Genomic DNA, 15,701 nt, shown 5'->3' on the forward strand with positions numbered 1-15,701 from the left:
TGTCTAGATAGATGGCTGATTGGGAGGACCCAGCCCATGGTGTGTGGTACTGTACCTAGGCAGGCAGTCTGGGCTGTCTAAGAGAGCTTGCTTTTCATAAACAGTATCCCTCTATGGCCCCTGCTCCAGTTAGTGCCTTGGCTTCCCTCAGTGATGGACTGTGACACAGAAACATGAACCAAATAAAGACTTTCCTCAGGTTCTTTTGGTTCAGAGTGTTTTATCACAAGGGAACACTCGAGAACAGCTCCTGCGGTGGAACTTTCTCCTGTTTTCACAGTTAGGCTCTGGTTGGCCAATCACAAGCAGTTGCTAGTGAGTCTGACACTCAGAATGGAGGTAAGGTAAAAAGCCACATGGCAAAACGTAGATTACTAGAAATGGGTTAGTTCAAGTTATAAGAGCTAGTTGAAAACAAGCCTAAGCTAAGGCCAGGCTTTCATAATTAATAAGAAGTCTCCGTGTCATTATTTGGGGACTGGTATTCCAAAGAAAGTCCGACAAGAAAATCTGACAACAGCTTAGTCTTCATCTGAGGGCCACTGGGAGATCATGGAACCTTACAGAGGTGGAGCCTCATGGGAGATTTGAGGTCATTGGAAGCATGCCCTCCAAAGGAATAGTGGGGAGCTGGGCTCTTTCCTTTGCATTCTCCATCAGGAGGTCAATGGGAGCCTCTGCCCCTGCAGTGCACCCCTTCATGAGCTGCAGGCATCTGGGCCCTTAGAGAATCCTCCAGCAAGGCCTCATTACTTCTGTAGCCTTGCACCAGGGCCCTGTGATCCCTGCAGCTTCCCCAGCTGGCTGAGCCTTAAAGTTCCATGAATTTCCAGAGACTGTGTTGCTCACAGAGGCCCCAAGAGGACAATGGATCCCTTGGAACTGGAGTGACAGATGGTTGGGAGCTGCCAGGTTGGTCCTGGGACTCAAACCCTGTCCTGTAAGAGTACCCAGTGCTCATGGGGTTGGGGATTTAGCTCAGTGGTAGAGCGCTTGCCTAGCAATTGCAAGACCTTGGCTTCAGTCCTCAGCTCTGGAAAAAAAAAAAAAAAAAAAAAGAGCACCCAGTGCTATTAACCTCTAAGCCATCTTCCTAGCACCAGGAGCATGAATTCTTGAAAGATGGGGTCCTCCTTGAATTTGTCCTCAAGTTACGTGCCTCATAACTTTAATTGGGACAGTGCATGTCCCTTCAAAATACAGAAAGGACAAACACTGTATGACTGCAGCTCATAGTGAAAGGTCACATTTTTTGCAATCCTGTTTCGTAATTCTGTGCTAACTCACCACACACTGGGATTTTCTAATAAATACCCTTGCTGACAGACTCGAGGACCATGCAGAGCACAATGAAATGTGCCGCCCCCCTCCACTCCCCACCCCCGGACCAGGGCAGCAGGGAGGACAGAGAGTGGCATTTTACCTGCACCTCCACCCTGGGGACACGGGAGCTTGTACTTTCTGTTTTTCCTGTTTGGGTGAGCACAGAGAGAAGTTGATAGATGGTCGTTGTGCATTTTTGCTTTAAGGAGAGGAAGCAGGAGAGCCCCGGCATGTCCACTCCCCCTGGTAGGAACGCCAGGCTCAGAGAGTGAAGAGCTTGTCTGAGCCCTGTGGCTTCAGAGACCTTGAGCCAGGCTGGCGTTGGGGGCCGATCTACCCTCTGCCCTCATTGCCTGGTCCTCTCTTGGAATCCCAAATCTCTCCTCCCTCTATTCTTCCTTTACATTTTTTTTCCTCTTTGAACTCATTTTCTAAGAATAAAACTGGACACTATTGAGTCCGTGAGCTCCTTGTGTTGGTGGTATTTCTGGCTTCATCACACCCACCAGGTGCCCTGCTCTGTCCGACCTTCAGAGGGCTTCTTGGCATATCTACTGGGAATCTGCATCTGAAAAATTGTCTCCTTTGAATAACTGGCCTATTTCCTGTTATCAAAGGTGATTTATAATACTCTTCCAGAAAGCTCAGAGCTGAATTTCACATTCAGCCATGGCCTTTGGATCACCCTAAAGATGTTTTCCCTTCCCGTGATGAGGTTCTAAATCGTACATTTCAGCTTCGTTCTATTTTGAGCCAAAGCTTTTTTGGAAGTATGGTCCTTTGAATAAATGTTTGATTAATTAATTTTTAAAGTTAATATACCAAGTTATAGGTTTTGTTATGTTTTATGCATACATATCATTCAACTTGGCTTGTCTAATCACCCCTCCCTTCATACTCTCTTGTGCCTCCCCTGCCCCTTTCCCAGGTCTTTCCACCTCAAACAAAGCCATAAGATTGCTAAATTGAAAGGTGAGAATGGCACACACACCGATCATCCCAGCACTCAAGAGTCTGAGGCAGGAGGATTGCCCTGAGTTTAAGATCACTCTGGAATACAGAATAAAAACTTGTCTCAAACAAACAAAAATATACATATATGTGCATATGTATATATATATAATATATAATTGAACAGGGTAGACTACATAATACAAGTTATTGTTGTTTTAAGCGCTACAACTACTCATGTGTCAGAGTAATTGTTCTTATGGGAGAAATTAGGTTATGAAATGAAATTGCATCAGTACCAGGCTTATGACACAGAGAGGTGAAATTAAACCAAGGAACAAGGGAAGCTCACAGTTTAATGGAAGAACATTGAGGCTTAATGTGAATTTTGAAGTCTCTTTAAGCAATTCATGTAAAATATCTTGGGAGCAGATCATTTTTGTACTTCCCAGGGAGAAATTAAAAAGCTGAGCCACAGGGTTCCTGTGACTTGGAACTCCAGGCTTCACTCCTAATAGCCAGCAGGAAAACATGGACCCTGATCCTGGGACAGCCTACCAAGGTCATGCCGAGGATCGCTGCTCTTGGTTGGAAAGACTACATACAAATAGCAGGCACACAGGCAAATGGATGCCAGGCTGGGTTCATTTCCTTTTGTTTTTAAGAAATGATGTTTTGGTTGATTTTATGTGGATGGGTATTTGGTCTCCCTGTATGTTTGTGCAGTATATGCATGCCTGGTATCCACAGAGACCAGAAGATTCTGTCTGATCCCTAGGACTGGAGTTTCAGATGGTTGTGAGCCACCATGTAGATGTTTGGAATCAAAGGTGGGTCCTCTGGAAGATGAACCACCTCTCTAGCCCCAAGTTTCATTTTCTTAATCTATAAAAATGGAGTTACAGTCTCCCACTGCCACCAAGCAGTACAGAGAAGGAAATACTTGATTTATCAGAAGAATGGGCACAGTGCCTGAAGTTTCCCTGAAATTTGAGTCAAGTGTGGCAATTTCTGTCTCATAACAAATCCTGTGCAGAGCCGTATTAAATTTTAAACAATTAAAAAAAAAAAACAGCTGTAGGGTTTGCATGTGCAGACACACCCACATCTCAATAGTGTTCCGCTCCCTTGATTTTCCCAGGCTATACACTCATGTGCTACCATTTGGCTTAAGAAACAGATTCCAGAAGCCCTCCTGCCCTTCCCTGCTCACCACATGGCCCTAGAGGGCACCCGCTGTCCGAGATCCACTACTTATCATCCTATATATGGACTGGGCCTGGTCTGTAACTCATGCAAATGGAAGCACACAGTCTCTGCCATTGTGTACTTGGTTTCTTTTACTCACAGTTGCAAGATACACCCCTGATGTGTGTAGAACAACAGCTTGTTTATTCCTTTAACTCTATAGATGCCCATCATCGGACAGTTCAGTTTTTCATCCCAACATTGATGGGATTTGTGTTTGCAGACTGAGGATGCTGTAATCATGCCACGGTGAGATGCTGGTGTGTGCCTTCTACTGTGGGACATGGACTGCTGTCTGGAAGGATGAATGTCGGAAGTGGTGCTTCTGTTTATATTGAGTGCATTGTACATGGCCCTTGTCATCCTCAGCATGCAGTGTGGCAGGCTCTTATCCTTGGCTATGGAGTCTGCAGAGTAATAGAACCAACAGGACATAGACATACAGTTGGTCCATTTGTGTATAGACATACAGAAAGAGATTTATTGAGAGATTGGCTGGTACTATTGTAAAAGTGTGAGGTCTGAGGATGTATAAATCTGCAAGCTAGAGGACCAGGAAAGCTGATGATGTGCTTCTGGTCCCCACCCAAAGGCCTGAGAACAGGGAAGCCAGTGCCCTAAATACTGGCTCAAGTCAACAGGCCCAAGAAGTACCAACCCCAGGGCAGGCTCAGCTGCCTGGCTTCCTTCTACCCTCTTGTTCATTGTGGGGTTTGTTGTTGTTTTGTCCAAGCTTGGTGCCTCTTGTTTGACTGGATGGCGCTCGCTCACACTAGGGAGGGGATGATCTCCTTTGCTCAGTCCCTCCTGGAGACACCCTCATAGACATACCAGAAGTAACATTTTACCTGCTAACCGGGCATCCCTTAGCCTAGCAGGTTGATACCTACATTCCCTCTCAAGCATCATGTGCCAGTGTGATGCCTCATTATGCATTTCATGTGCAATTTCCAGATGACTGACAGGCCTACTGCACTTTCAATGTTACATTGTGTCATTTAGATAAATAAAACGCTTGTATAGATAAACAACACAGGCCCAAACATACAGAAATGTAAACAGTGTGACAAAGCATGGGTATAACGAATGCTTTAAATATTCTCATTGAATAATTCAAATTAATTAACCTCAAATAATCAAAGACATATAGGCTCTCAAGGCATTTTAATATCATGCAAAATTGCATATGAAATTTACACCACAAAGTTAAAAATGTATAACTTTTCCTTATTTTTTTTTTTTGTCTTTCAAAAGATAAATTTTGTGACATTTGTGAACTTCAGTCAGAAACTTGATGGTAAAGGACATTTCAAATAGTTTAAGGAAGTAGATTTTAGAATCATCTGTCTCATGTCACCCCCTACCAAATAGATAAATCATGGAAAGGCCCAATTTTCTATATTTAGAAAACAAAGTACATTCATTATATGTCCCTGAGCAAACAGGAAGTCAAGGCTGAAAGTGTATTATTTAGCTAGCAAGCACAACTAAGAGATGAAAGATGGCTCAGTGGTTAAGAGCACCTGCTGCTCGTGCAAAGGACCCGAGTTTGGCTCCTAGCACCCACACAGTGGCTTATGGCTGCCTGTAAATCCAGCTCCAGGGTGTCCAATGCCCTCTTCTGGCCTCTGTGGGCAGTCCTACACAGGTGGTGCATGAGTGAACACACACACACACACACACACACACACACACACACACACACACTCAAACCAAGAGACCTCACAACAGACCTATAGTGTGCACAAAAAGTTGTATTTAGAGAAAATAGCTTTGAACACGATCTTTAATATGGAAAGAAAATTTAAAATATAAGTTAGAATTCATCTTAAGAAACTAGAAGACAAAAAATACCAACAACAAAAAACCCCAAAGGATGTAAGACAAGGGAATTAATTAAGACAGGCTGACATCGGCACAGCAGACACGGGGGCTAAGTCCTTGGCCACTCCAATTTAGGATTAAGGCTGGAAAATGTCTGAGTTATAACACCAAACATGATGAGAAGCCTAAAACTCCTGACTTTATAGTGGTTGATTTCCTTTGCTGTAAAGTATCTTGATAGCAGTAGTAATCACAATCAGGGTCCTTGTAAATGGCCATGATGCACGCTAAAAATGAGCATGGCTTTAGGTCAAATTAGGCAATGTTGACAGTAAGAGTCTCTGTGGAAAACCTACTGTATACGTGTGTATATGGTCGGTCCAGGGCTCTCAAACTCACCAAAATCCAGATGCCCAAGTCCATCATCTGAAATGGCTGCACATTTACAGGGAGCCCCTCCCCCCACAGACATCCTCGCACACTTGACATATTCTCTAGGTAACTTACAATTTGCGACACAGTGCGAACTCTGCATAAATGGTTATTAGACCATATTGGCCAAGGAGTAATGGCAGGAATTGGTGGACATGTTTCAGTACAAACAAGATTTTAAGAAAATATTTCTTCAGCGTGTGATTGGCTAAATTCAAAGATGCAGAATCCATGTATATAGCAAGGGCCAACTGTGCTGCGTATTTGTTCTGAACATTAATGCCCTGAGTGTGCATACTGTCACAGGGAGGGTAGAGACCCTGTTTGTCATGGAGGCCTTTACCCCACATGTGTGAATACCCTGGAGTCGCTTTACTGTGTGTGCCGCCAGCACACAGTAACTTTAGGAGCTTCTGTAAGCCAAGCGGGGACGAATCAACTGACCTTGTCTGCAGACCTTTTCCAGCCTTTCTACCACCTGTGGAAGTTCAAGGATCGCTATAACCCACTTGTGTTTGAGCAACCATTTGCATTAAACGTGTAAAACGGGATGAAACAATAGCTGGCCCACAGTTGTTACAGAAAACTAAAGTCCTCTGGCTCAGAGTACTTTGCTTCCTTGAAATCTGATAATGCTGACAGGTCACTACCAGAGCCACATTTACCTGCTTGGCAAGTTCTAAAAAAAAAAAGAAAAGAAAAGAAAGAAAGAAAGAAAAGAAAAGAAATTAAAATTAAAAAAATAAAAAACCAGACATCCCTGCTAAAAGAGGTGATGTCAAAACAGAGCAAGTCAAACGAAGCTGAATAGCGGTGCCGTCTGCGGCGTAAGACTCCCAGGATGGCTAGTTCACAGAAGTGATCGTCCAGGGGCTGCTGTCTCTGAGTGAGGCCAGCAGCCAGGACAGAAGGAAAGAGCTTGGCTGGTATCCAGCCAGAACTGCACCAGAGCACAGGGTGGCAGCTGCCAAGGCTCAGCCTTGGGCAAGGATCCAGAGGAGATGAAGTCATTTTCTGACCTGTGTCCCAGCCAGAAGTTTGAACACAAAAAGGATTTCCATGAACTTTCTGAATGTCATCTGCGCCTCTCTTTCCACTCAGAGCCAGAACTCAGGCAGAGTGTGGGCAAAGGCCACCGGTGTGTCACAGGGCTCTGCCTTATAGAGGACTGCAGCCATTACACGCCATTAAGGTGTTAAAATGAGCTACTTCCCTGTGCTCGGAAGCCTACCTTCCTCTCCAAAATTGCCGATGTTTGTGCTCAAGCACAAAGATTGTGTTATCATTTTTCTAGATTTTTCTAGAACATTCTCACCTGAGAATGTACTGTGAACTAAGCCAGGTTCTGGACCCTCACTGGCCATCAGTCTAGTCTCTGCCCTTTCCCAGCTGTGTGTGGAAAGGACAAAGTTGATGAACTCTCGAAAGAAATCGGCTGGGGCTGCCCTCCCGAGACTTCAGACACCTTACATCTTTGTCCCCCTGGGTGCAGAGTCCACTTGACCTACCAAGGAGATGTGAACTGAAGAAAATGTTCCCCATCAAATCACATCAGGTGGGGGACACCCACAGCCACCAGAATGGCATTGCAGCTGGCATTTCCAAAATCCTTTATGAACTGCCTCTAGCCTGTATTGTTCCAGTCACGTCACCTTGACTTAACCAGCTTCACTAAGTGCACACCTCTAGGGTCCCCCTTACCTCCTATTTGGGGGTTCTGGAGTGACACCCAGGATGGCGCCCCAGGGGAAGGTACTTGAGTACGTGCATACACAGTCTGGACTTAGCAACCAGGTCATTCCCAGAGCGAGGGTTGGTAGAAGGAAATGGTTGTATTTACGATTTATCCTGTCTCCTCACTGGCCAGGACAATACAGCTATCTAAACAATGTTCCTTGTTGATAGCCAACGGGTAGAGCTCAGAAGATTCCATAGACAGTCAGATGGGAGAATTGGTAGAGGTGGGTGGTTTGGGGAGAGGAGGGGAGGGTGGGAAGAAATTAAAGAAATTATAGTGTCACCAAGAGCTGAGGTGGAAGATGCTCCTGGGACCTGGAGGACAAAGCAGAGGAGCAGGGTGCTGAGGGGACAGATGAAACAGAGTTGGCTAGCCTGGGGGTTCACGGGAGCTCCAGGGCTAGTTCTCTCTCCTCAGCTCTGGCTCATTTGCAGCTCTGACCACCCAGCTTTCCCAGTGCACCTGTGCTTTCCCTCAGCCCATGGAGTCTGTTGGCCTCAGGATGGCCTTTGACCTCGGGGTCCCTCAGAGCTCTGCTCTTAAGGCAGCACCAGGTGGATGAACAGGAGATGAAGCCTGGTTCTGGAGGCTCTCAGGCTCACTGGGGCTCACACTGATTTTACAGCCATTACTGCTTAATATTGAAATTCTGAATGACCAACACTAACATTCAGGGCCCTTACTAAAACAGGGCAATGTGTATGCAAATATGTATTGGTGTATATGTATTTGACGAACAGTTTCCATCCTTTTAATCCATCACAAGAGACATCATTCTGGCTATTTGCTAGGACTCCCCTCTAGATCATCTCTCCCTGCTTCCCCATTTCTTGGTGAATACCAGTCTCCATGGACACAGACCTGAAAGGGGGGGGGGCGGGGAGGGAAATGCAAAGAGAAATTACTTTAAGGAGTTGTCTGGGCACGGTAAAATGCACTAACCTGTATAAAGGATGTTTCCTGGGCAGCACCTAATGTTCCCTATCTTGTCATTGCACCAGATGCTGTCTCTTCTTCCGGCCAGGAAGGTCCATCCTCACCCAGCCTCCGCTCTTCCGCTATGGCGCCTTGTCTCCCCACAGCCCTGCCCACCTCATTATTTATAAAACACGTCTCCTGTTTTCCACAGAAGATTGTTCCATGGAATTTCCTGTAGGGCTGTTTTGGGACTAAGAACCTTGGCTTTTGTTATTTCCCCTTCACCTTGCATGAAGCTTCAGTTGCGGAATCTTGCTCTCTCCCACTGCTGCATCTAGTCCTTTGCATTTTCTTTCTTTCTTTCTTTCTTTCTTTCTTTCTTTCTTTCTTTCTTTCTTTCTTTCTTTCTTTCTTTCTTTCTTTCTTCCTTCCTTCCTTCCTTCCTTCCTTCCTTCCTTTCTTCTTTCCTTTCTTCTTTCCTTTCTTCCTTCCTTTCTTCCTTTCTTTCTTTCTTTTCTTCTTCTTCTTTTTTGAGACAAGGTTTCTCTGTGTAGCTTTGGAGCCTGTCCTGGAACTCACTCTGTAGCCCAGGCTGGCTTCGAACTCACAGAGATCCACATGGTGCCATCACTGCCCAGCTTAGTCCTTCGCATTTTCTTGTGGATCCATAAGACCTGTCCCTATCTCCAGCACAGTTATTACCTCTGTGACACTGTTACTGTAGATATTAAGCACCAAATGTCTGAGTAGCTGGAATGTTTGTTTTCTTCTATTTTGTAGTCACAGATCTTAGAAGACATCCCTTTGCCTGGGCTTTCAAAGCAAGAGTCCCAATCACGATTGATAAAGGCTAAGCTATAGAGTTGAGGAGAGTCACAGGCTCAGATACAAACACCTAGTGAATCTGGTTCACTGAGACTGCCTCTCCACCACCTGAAACTGTCACTCACACTGGTGTTTTGCATAGACTCCCTGCATGTTGGTATTCAGTTAGAAGTGGCCTATAGGATTTAGCCAGCACCACCTAGTTAGGGACATGAAAGCTGGCAAGCCATTCTTACCCCAGATTGTACCAAGAAAAGAGAGTGATGGCTCAGCTGGGTGCCTAACACTCTTTTATGCTCACCTTGTTACAGGTAGGATGTAAAAGCCAGGGTTCTGGTTGTTCTGCAGAGCATTTCTCTCTCTGAACACTAGATGGCGCAGATGCACACACCTGCAGGGCTGAGGTCTGGAGGGGGGTGGGGTGGAGTGGGGGGGGTGGGGGGTGAGGTGGTTCCTATCCCCTAGGGTGAGGAGAGAATGTTGGGTCACCTGTTTGTAGAGAGACTGGTGGCTTAGCCAATGATTCAGATTCAAATTTTAAGAGATACAAAAAGGAAAAAAAAAGTGTTCCTTAATTGTTCTGTTGTCTGTTTGAAACCTGACTAGGAACCATTTCCAATCTCAGGGATCGATTCTCGTGTGCTGTGGATAGAAATTTGGATATCCTTGAGCTCACAGAGGAAGAACTACTAAAGGTTATTATGTACTTGAGCTGCAAGCCATGTAACTGTAACAGCAGACATGCTTGTCTGTGTCTGTGGGCTGATGGAGGGCCCTGAATAGCTTTGCCCATGCAGAAAACAAAATAAATGCTGCCCTCACTGTCCACAAAGAAGAATGTGTTAGCGTTCCATTGCTGTAACAAAATACATGAACTAATCAACTTATAAGAAGCAAAGTTTTAGGTTAGATCACAACTTCAACGCATGGTTGGCCCAGTCGCTTTGGGTCTACGGCAAGGCAGCATATCCTGGTACCAGTGTGTGGCAGAGCAAACATGCCCAGCTCACAGGCCGGAGTGAAAATGAGGAAGAGACTGGGGTCTCACTATCTTGTGGACACACCTTTATGAACGCCTCCCTGTCCACTCCACTTCTTAGCCAGGCTCCCCCAAGTTCAGCAGTGCCAAGCTACCAAGCATGGGCTTCTGGGGGACAGTCCAGATACAAACTATAGCTGGGGTTACCCTGATGTGAGTTTGACCCCTGTGACCTACAGTGAAAGGAGACAGTGCCTGACATTGTCCTCTGACCTCCACGTGCTCCCAAGGAATGAATGTATGCATGTGCGCGCGCGTGTGCGCGCGCGCGCACACACACACACACACACACACACACACACACACACACACCCCTTTCTGAAAATTCCTGCCACAAAAAGGAACAAAGTGTATATATATATATATATATAACTTATACATACACACATATATTATATTTATATAATTCAAAACCACCTTGAAGGACCCCCATGCTCTCCCTGTGCCAGAGAGCCTCCGTTCTTGTCACACTGAAGAGCACATACTAGGGACCACATGTCTAATCCCACAGGTTCAGGTCCAGACCATTAGGCAGGGAGAGAAACTACTCATGGTGGGACCACAGAGGTCCCCAAATGCACTTTGCAGTCACCGTGGATAGACACGTGTCAAGCTTAACAAAATGAGCTTTTAGTTATGAGGTTTCCTGGGAATAATTAATTGCTAAACCGCTCTCAGAGGTAGCAATGTGAGACACTAAAATCCCAGTCTGCCAGCAGAGGCCTTCCCAGGTCAGCAGCCGGAGACGTGCGGTCGGTTGGTCGTGTGAGGGTCAGAATGCTGACAGAAGGCACAGAGCTCCTGCTAATCCTTCTGATGATATGCCCTCCAGCACTTAAAAACAAGCTTCTTTAGCTGGCCCCTTCCAGAGGGGAGTTACTCTGACTGTGCATTCACATTCATCATTCAAAGTGTTTGTGGAGAAAGCAGTGCTGGTTAAGAACAGAACTGCTGTGCCCTGTCTTATCTCACACAGCGTTGGAGGATTAGGTTGTGTAAACTATGGTCTCCATCAACCCTGAGGCTGTATGTTGCATGTAGGGCCTGGGGTTTTGCATGTGCTGCAAAGCACCGCCTTGTGATTTCATTCGTGTGTACTGTTCACATCTCACCTTTAGGGATCCCAAGTAGTTTCCCCAGATCCCTCCTGTTTCTTCATTTTTTACACATACTGTCGAGTGTTCACCCTTTCTTTATCAGAACAATATTGTGTCTAGATCATAGCTGCACCTGGGTCCAAGTCCTGGACCTCCCTTTTCTCTCTCTGTTATCCGAGGCCGGGTCCCTTACTTACCTTAAGTAGGTGGCAGTTAGTAGTACCTACATCACTGGACTATTGGGAAAGCAAGTATTCTAGTGCAGGCTTGGACATCGTAGAGTACTTTCAACCATTAGTCACTCACTTCAACATTCTGTGTGGTGTGCAGCTATGTGTCAGGCATGATGCTAGGCTTTCTATGTCAGTCCCAAAAAACCCAGAGAGTTCCTCCCTTCCCCCGCCCCATGTCAGTCCTCACATGCTGCTAACCACCACCAGCCTGATGCCTTTGGCTCATTCACCCAGCCTCCTCCAACTCTCCTCTTGGGTCCAAGGCTGAAAGGAATGAACGATCTCTAAATCACTTCCAACTTTAAATGCTCTAGAATGTTCTAATTTTAAGTCAAATGTTGTCTGCTGAGCACCATCCCAGCTGGCGGGGTTCTGATACCCAACGCACCAAGCAGAATAAACTGGCACATTAGACAAATGGTCTTTGCAAGGTTGGCTTTGACCATGGAAAGTTAGTTTTAGGTGTTTGATAGACAAGGAGCTGTGAAGATATCCTATATTAACATTATCAGGTTGAGCGATTTGGAAAGTATCCCAAGAGATTTTAGTGATGGGAGAAGCCAGTTCATTTCTCTGTGATCACTGAAGATGCCTTGGCAGTAGAAGGATGACACATCTTCAGCAAGTCAAAACTCTTTTCCTTCCTCTGATACCAGGACTCACTCTAAACCAGGTCTGCAAGGTGTGAGGCGAGAGTGGGGTTCATAGCCAGAGGATCCCCTTAGAAGATCAGGAAGGATAAACAGGGGTGGAGAGGAAGCCTGAGGTCAACAGCAATGCCTTCTCCATGGTTGCTCTGGATCTTGGCGCACACTGTGGCCCCCAAACCCAACTGTTGAATTTTCACTTCATAGACCAATGGCAAAAAGCCACAGAAGTAGAAAGAGAAATGTTCAAAGTCAAATTCAAACTTGACAAGCTGCTGCCAGCTCAGTAATGTTTACCAGGCAGGACAAGCTCCAGGCCCACCTAACCTCATGGCCCCTGGCTCCTTGCTCCTCTGCGGGTTCCATGGCTGGTGGTCCTGAGAAGGCATTCTTTCTGCTCATTTATTTTTGCGTTATTTCAGTGATGCTTGGGTTTGTTGTTGCTTTCTGCGAAGCCAGAACCAGAAACCTTACATAGGATGAGGCTGTCAATCATAAGGGAACACAGTGTTCCAGTATAGGAAACTTCGGCATCTCCTGCTGCCCTGTAGGTAGCAGAATAAAGCAGTGGTGGTGACAGAAATGTCTCTGAACTCTAGGACTGTGACAACTTAATGGTGGTGGTCTCCAGCCTTACATGGTTCTCCTTCCTCAAATTTTTAAAGAAAGTACAGTATTAAGTAAATCACACGAGAGAGCCAACATTTTAGTAAAAAGCAGGCTTTGTGTTTGGTAATTTGAACAACTATGGGCGAGTGGAAGTGTTCTGAGCACATCTGAGTGGCCAGGCTATGCTGAGATACTCAGCAGGTTAGGTGCACTAACCTGTAATATTTTCAACAAACTATGTATTGAGTTTATGGGGACATGACCCCATCAGAAATGAAGGAGCATCTATCAACTCAATCTTCACTCCATTCCTTTGATGGGGTAATTCTGAGGTTCCCATTTTACAATTGAAGGAATGGAGGGAGTCAAAATAGAAGGCATCTAAGCCTCTTGCCATGGGCCACTGACATACACAGGATGAAAGAAAGCCTTATTAGACTTACTTACGTTAGACTTATCTTCACTTCTTAAGGATTACATGTTACTTAACATGTTATTTAACATGTAATTGTTGACTTAGAAATTCTAACAGAAGAAACTATTAACTTAAATTTTCTTTTGGTTTGAAACCACTGGCTTGCAAAATGCCTACATGATTACAAAATCTAAATTACTTATTGCTGGGTTATTTTTGAGTTTAGTAAAGCATGGCATACCAGTGAAGAATAGCCAATTTGGGGAAGAAGTGACTTGTTCTTTTATGATGTATGTTGCAGACCATGGGTGGAGCACACCTATAATCCCAGCACTTGGGAGACTGAGGCAGATCACTGTGAATTTGAAGTCAGCCTGAGCATGTGGTTATTTACAGACCAGCCTTGTATCAAAAACCTGATGATGATGAGGAGGAGAAGGTTGATGATGATAATGATGGTGGTGGTGATGATGATGGTGATGACAAAGACTAATGATGTGATGATAGTGATGAGAATGATGGTAGTGATGATGGTGATGATGATGGTGATGATGATGGTGATGATGATGGTGATGGCAATGACTAATGATGTGATGATAGTGATGAGGATGATGGTAGTGATGATGGTGATGATGATGGTGATGATGATGGTGATGGCAATGACTAATGATGTGATGATAGTGATGAGGATGATGGTAGTGATGATGGTAGTGATGATGGTGATGATGATGGTGATGATGATGGTGATGATGATGGTGATGGCAATGACTAATGATGTGATGATAGTGATGAGGATGATGGTAGTGATGATGGTAGTGATGATGGTGATGATGATGGTGATGATGATGGTGATGATGATGGTGATGGCAATGACTAATGATGTGATGATAGTGATGAGGATGATGGTAGTGATGATGGTAGTGATGATGGTAGTGATGATGATGATGATGATGATGATGATGGTGATGATGATATCTTGTATGTGGTCACTGGTTAACTTATACTTTAGCACATTTATTTCAAACCTTTCCAGATAGCTCTCAACCTCACACATTGTCTTAGTTACTATTCTGTTGCTGTGAAGAGACAACATGACAAAGGCTACTTATTTTTTTAAAAAGCATTTAATTGGGGACTTGCTTACAGTTTCAGAGGGTTAGTCAGTCCACAATTATCATGGCGGGCAGTGTGGCAGTAGGCAGGCAGGCATGGCACTGGAGCAGTAACTGAAAGCCTGCTTACATCCTGATCTGCAGGCAAAAGGCAGAGAACAGTTGAGACTGGACCTGACATGGACTTTTGAAACCTCAAAGCCCACCCCTGGTGACATACCTTCTCCAACAAGGCCACACCTCCTAAGCCTTCTCAAACAGTTCCACCAACTGGGACCAAGTATTCAAAGACATGAATGAGCCCACATGGGCCATTCTCATTCAGACCACCACATAAATCTTTAAAGTGTTCCTTGGTCAACCCTACATTTATGTGAACTGCAGTATGTGGTGATATATTGTGTAGCCTAATAAAGCATGCTGGATGATCAGAGGACAGAGCCAGCTACTAGATTAGACACAGAGGTCAGACAGTGGTGGCATACACCTTTAATCCTATTACTCAGGAGGCAGAGATCCATCTGGATCTCTGTGAGTTCAAGGCCATACTGGAAACAGAGTCAGGCAGTGGTGGCACACACCTTTAATCCCAGTACTAGGAAGCACACATCTTTTAATTCCAGGAAGTGATGACAGGGCGGAGAAAGGTATATGAGGCATGAGGAAACAGGAACTAAGGCAGTTCAGCTGAGACCCTTTCTGGTGAAGACTCAGAGGATTTCAGTCAGAGGATTCGTGGAGTTGGTGAGGTAATAGGTGGTGGCTGTAGCTTGCTCTGCTTCTCTGATCTTTCAGCTTTCACCCCAATATCTGGCTCCAGGTTTGTTTGTTTTTTTTATTAAAAGACCATCTAAGATTTGAACAACAACTGTATCTGAGAATGATGTCCAAAAGAGGGAGGCAGAAAGTATTTCTGAGGCTGTTCTGTGTGAGGATGGGCACTTTGATCATCTCAGTTGCCCCTCCCATCAGTTTTGAACTGAATAGCAATTTCCCTTTGCAGTTGTGGTTGATAACTCACTCTCCTGCAGTCACACAGTGAGCCAATTTCATCCTGGATTGAACTTGGGAACTTTTGACTCAAGGACTGTTTCAAGGCCTAGGGTATACTCAGTGTAAAGCACATACTGAGTATGCACCAGGCTCTGGAGTCAATTGCCAGCACCAGAAAGTTAAAAGTCAATTGCTGTCTAGAAGAGTTCCAGAGATGTCATGAGCAATGACCTGTCACTGGATGGAGGGAGACCAGCCCCACTGAGGGAGGAGAGTTGACAGTGATTGTGCACATTT

This window comes from Onychomys torridus, chromosome 9 (assembly GCF_903995425.1).
Source record: "Onychomys torridus chromosome 9, mOncTor1.1, whole genome shotgun sequence".
Classification (NCBI taxonomy): domain Eukaryota; kingdom Metazoa; phylum Chordata; class Mammalia; order Rodentia; family Cricetidae; genus Onychomys; species Onychomys torridus.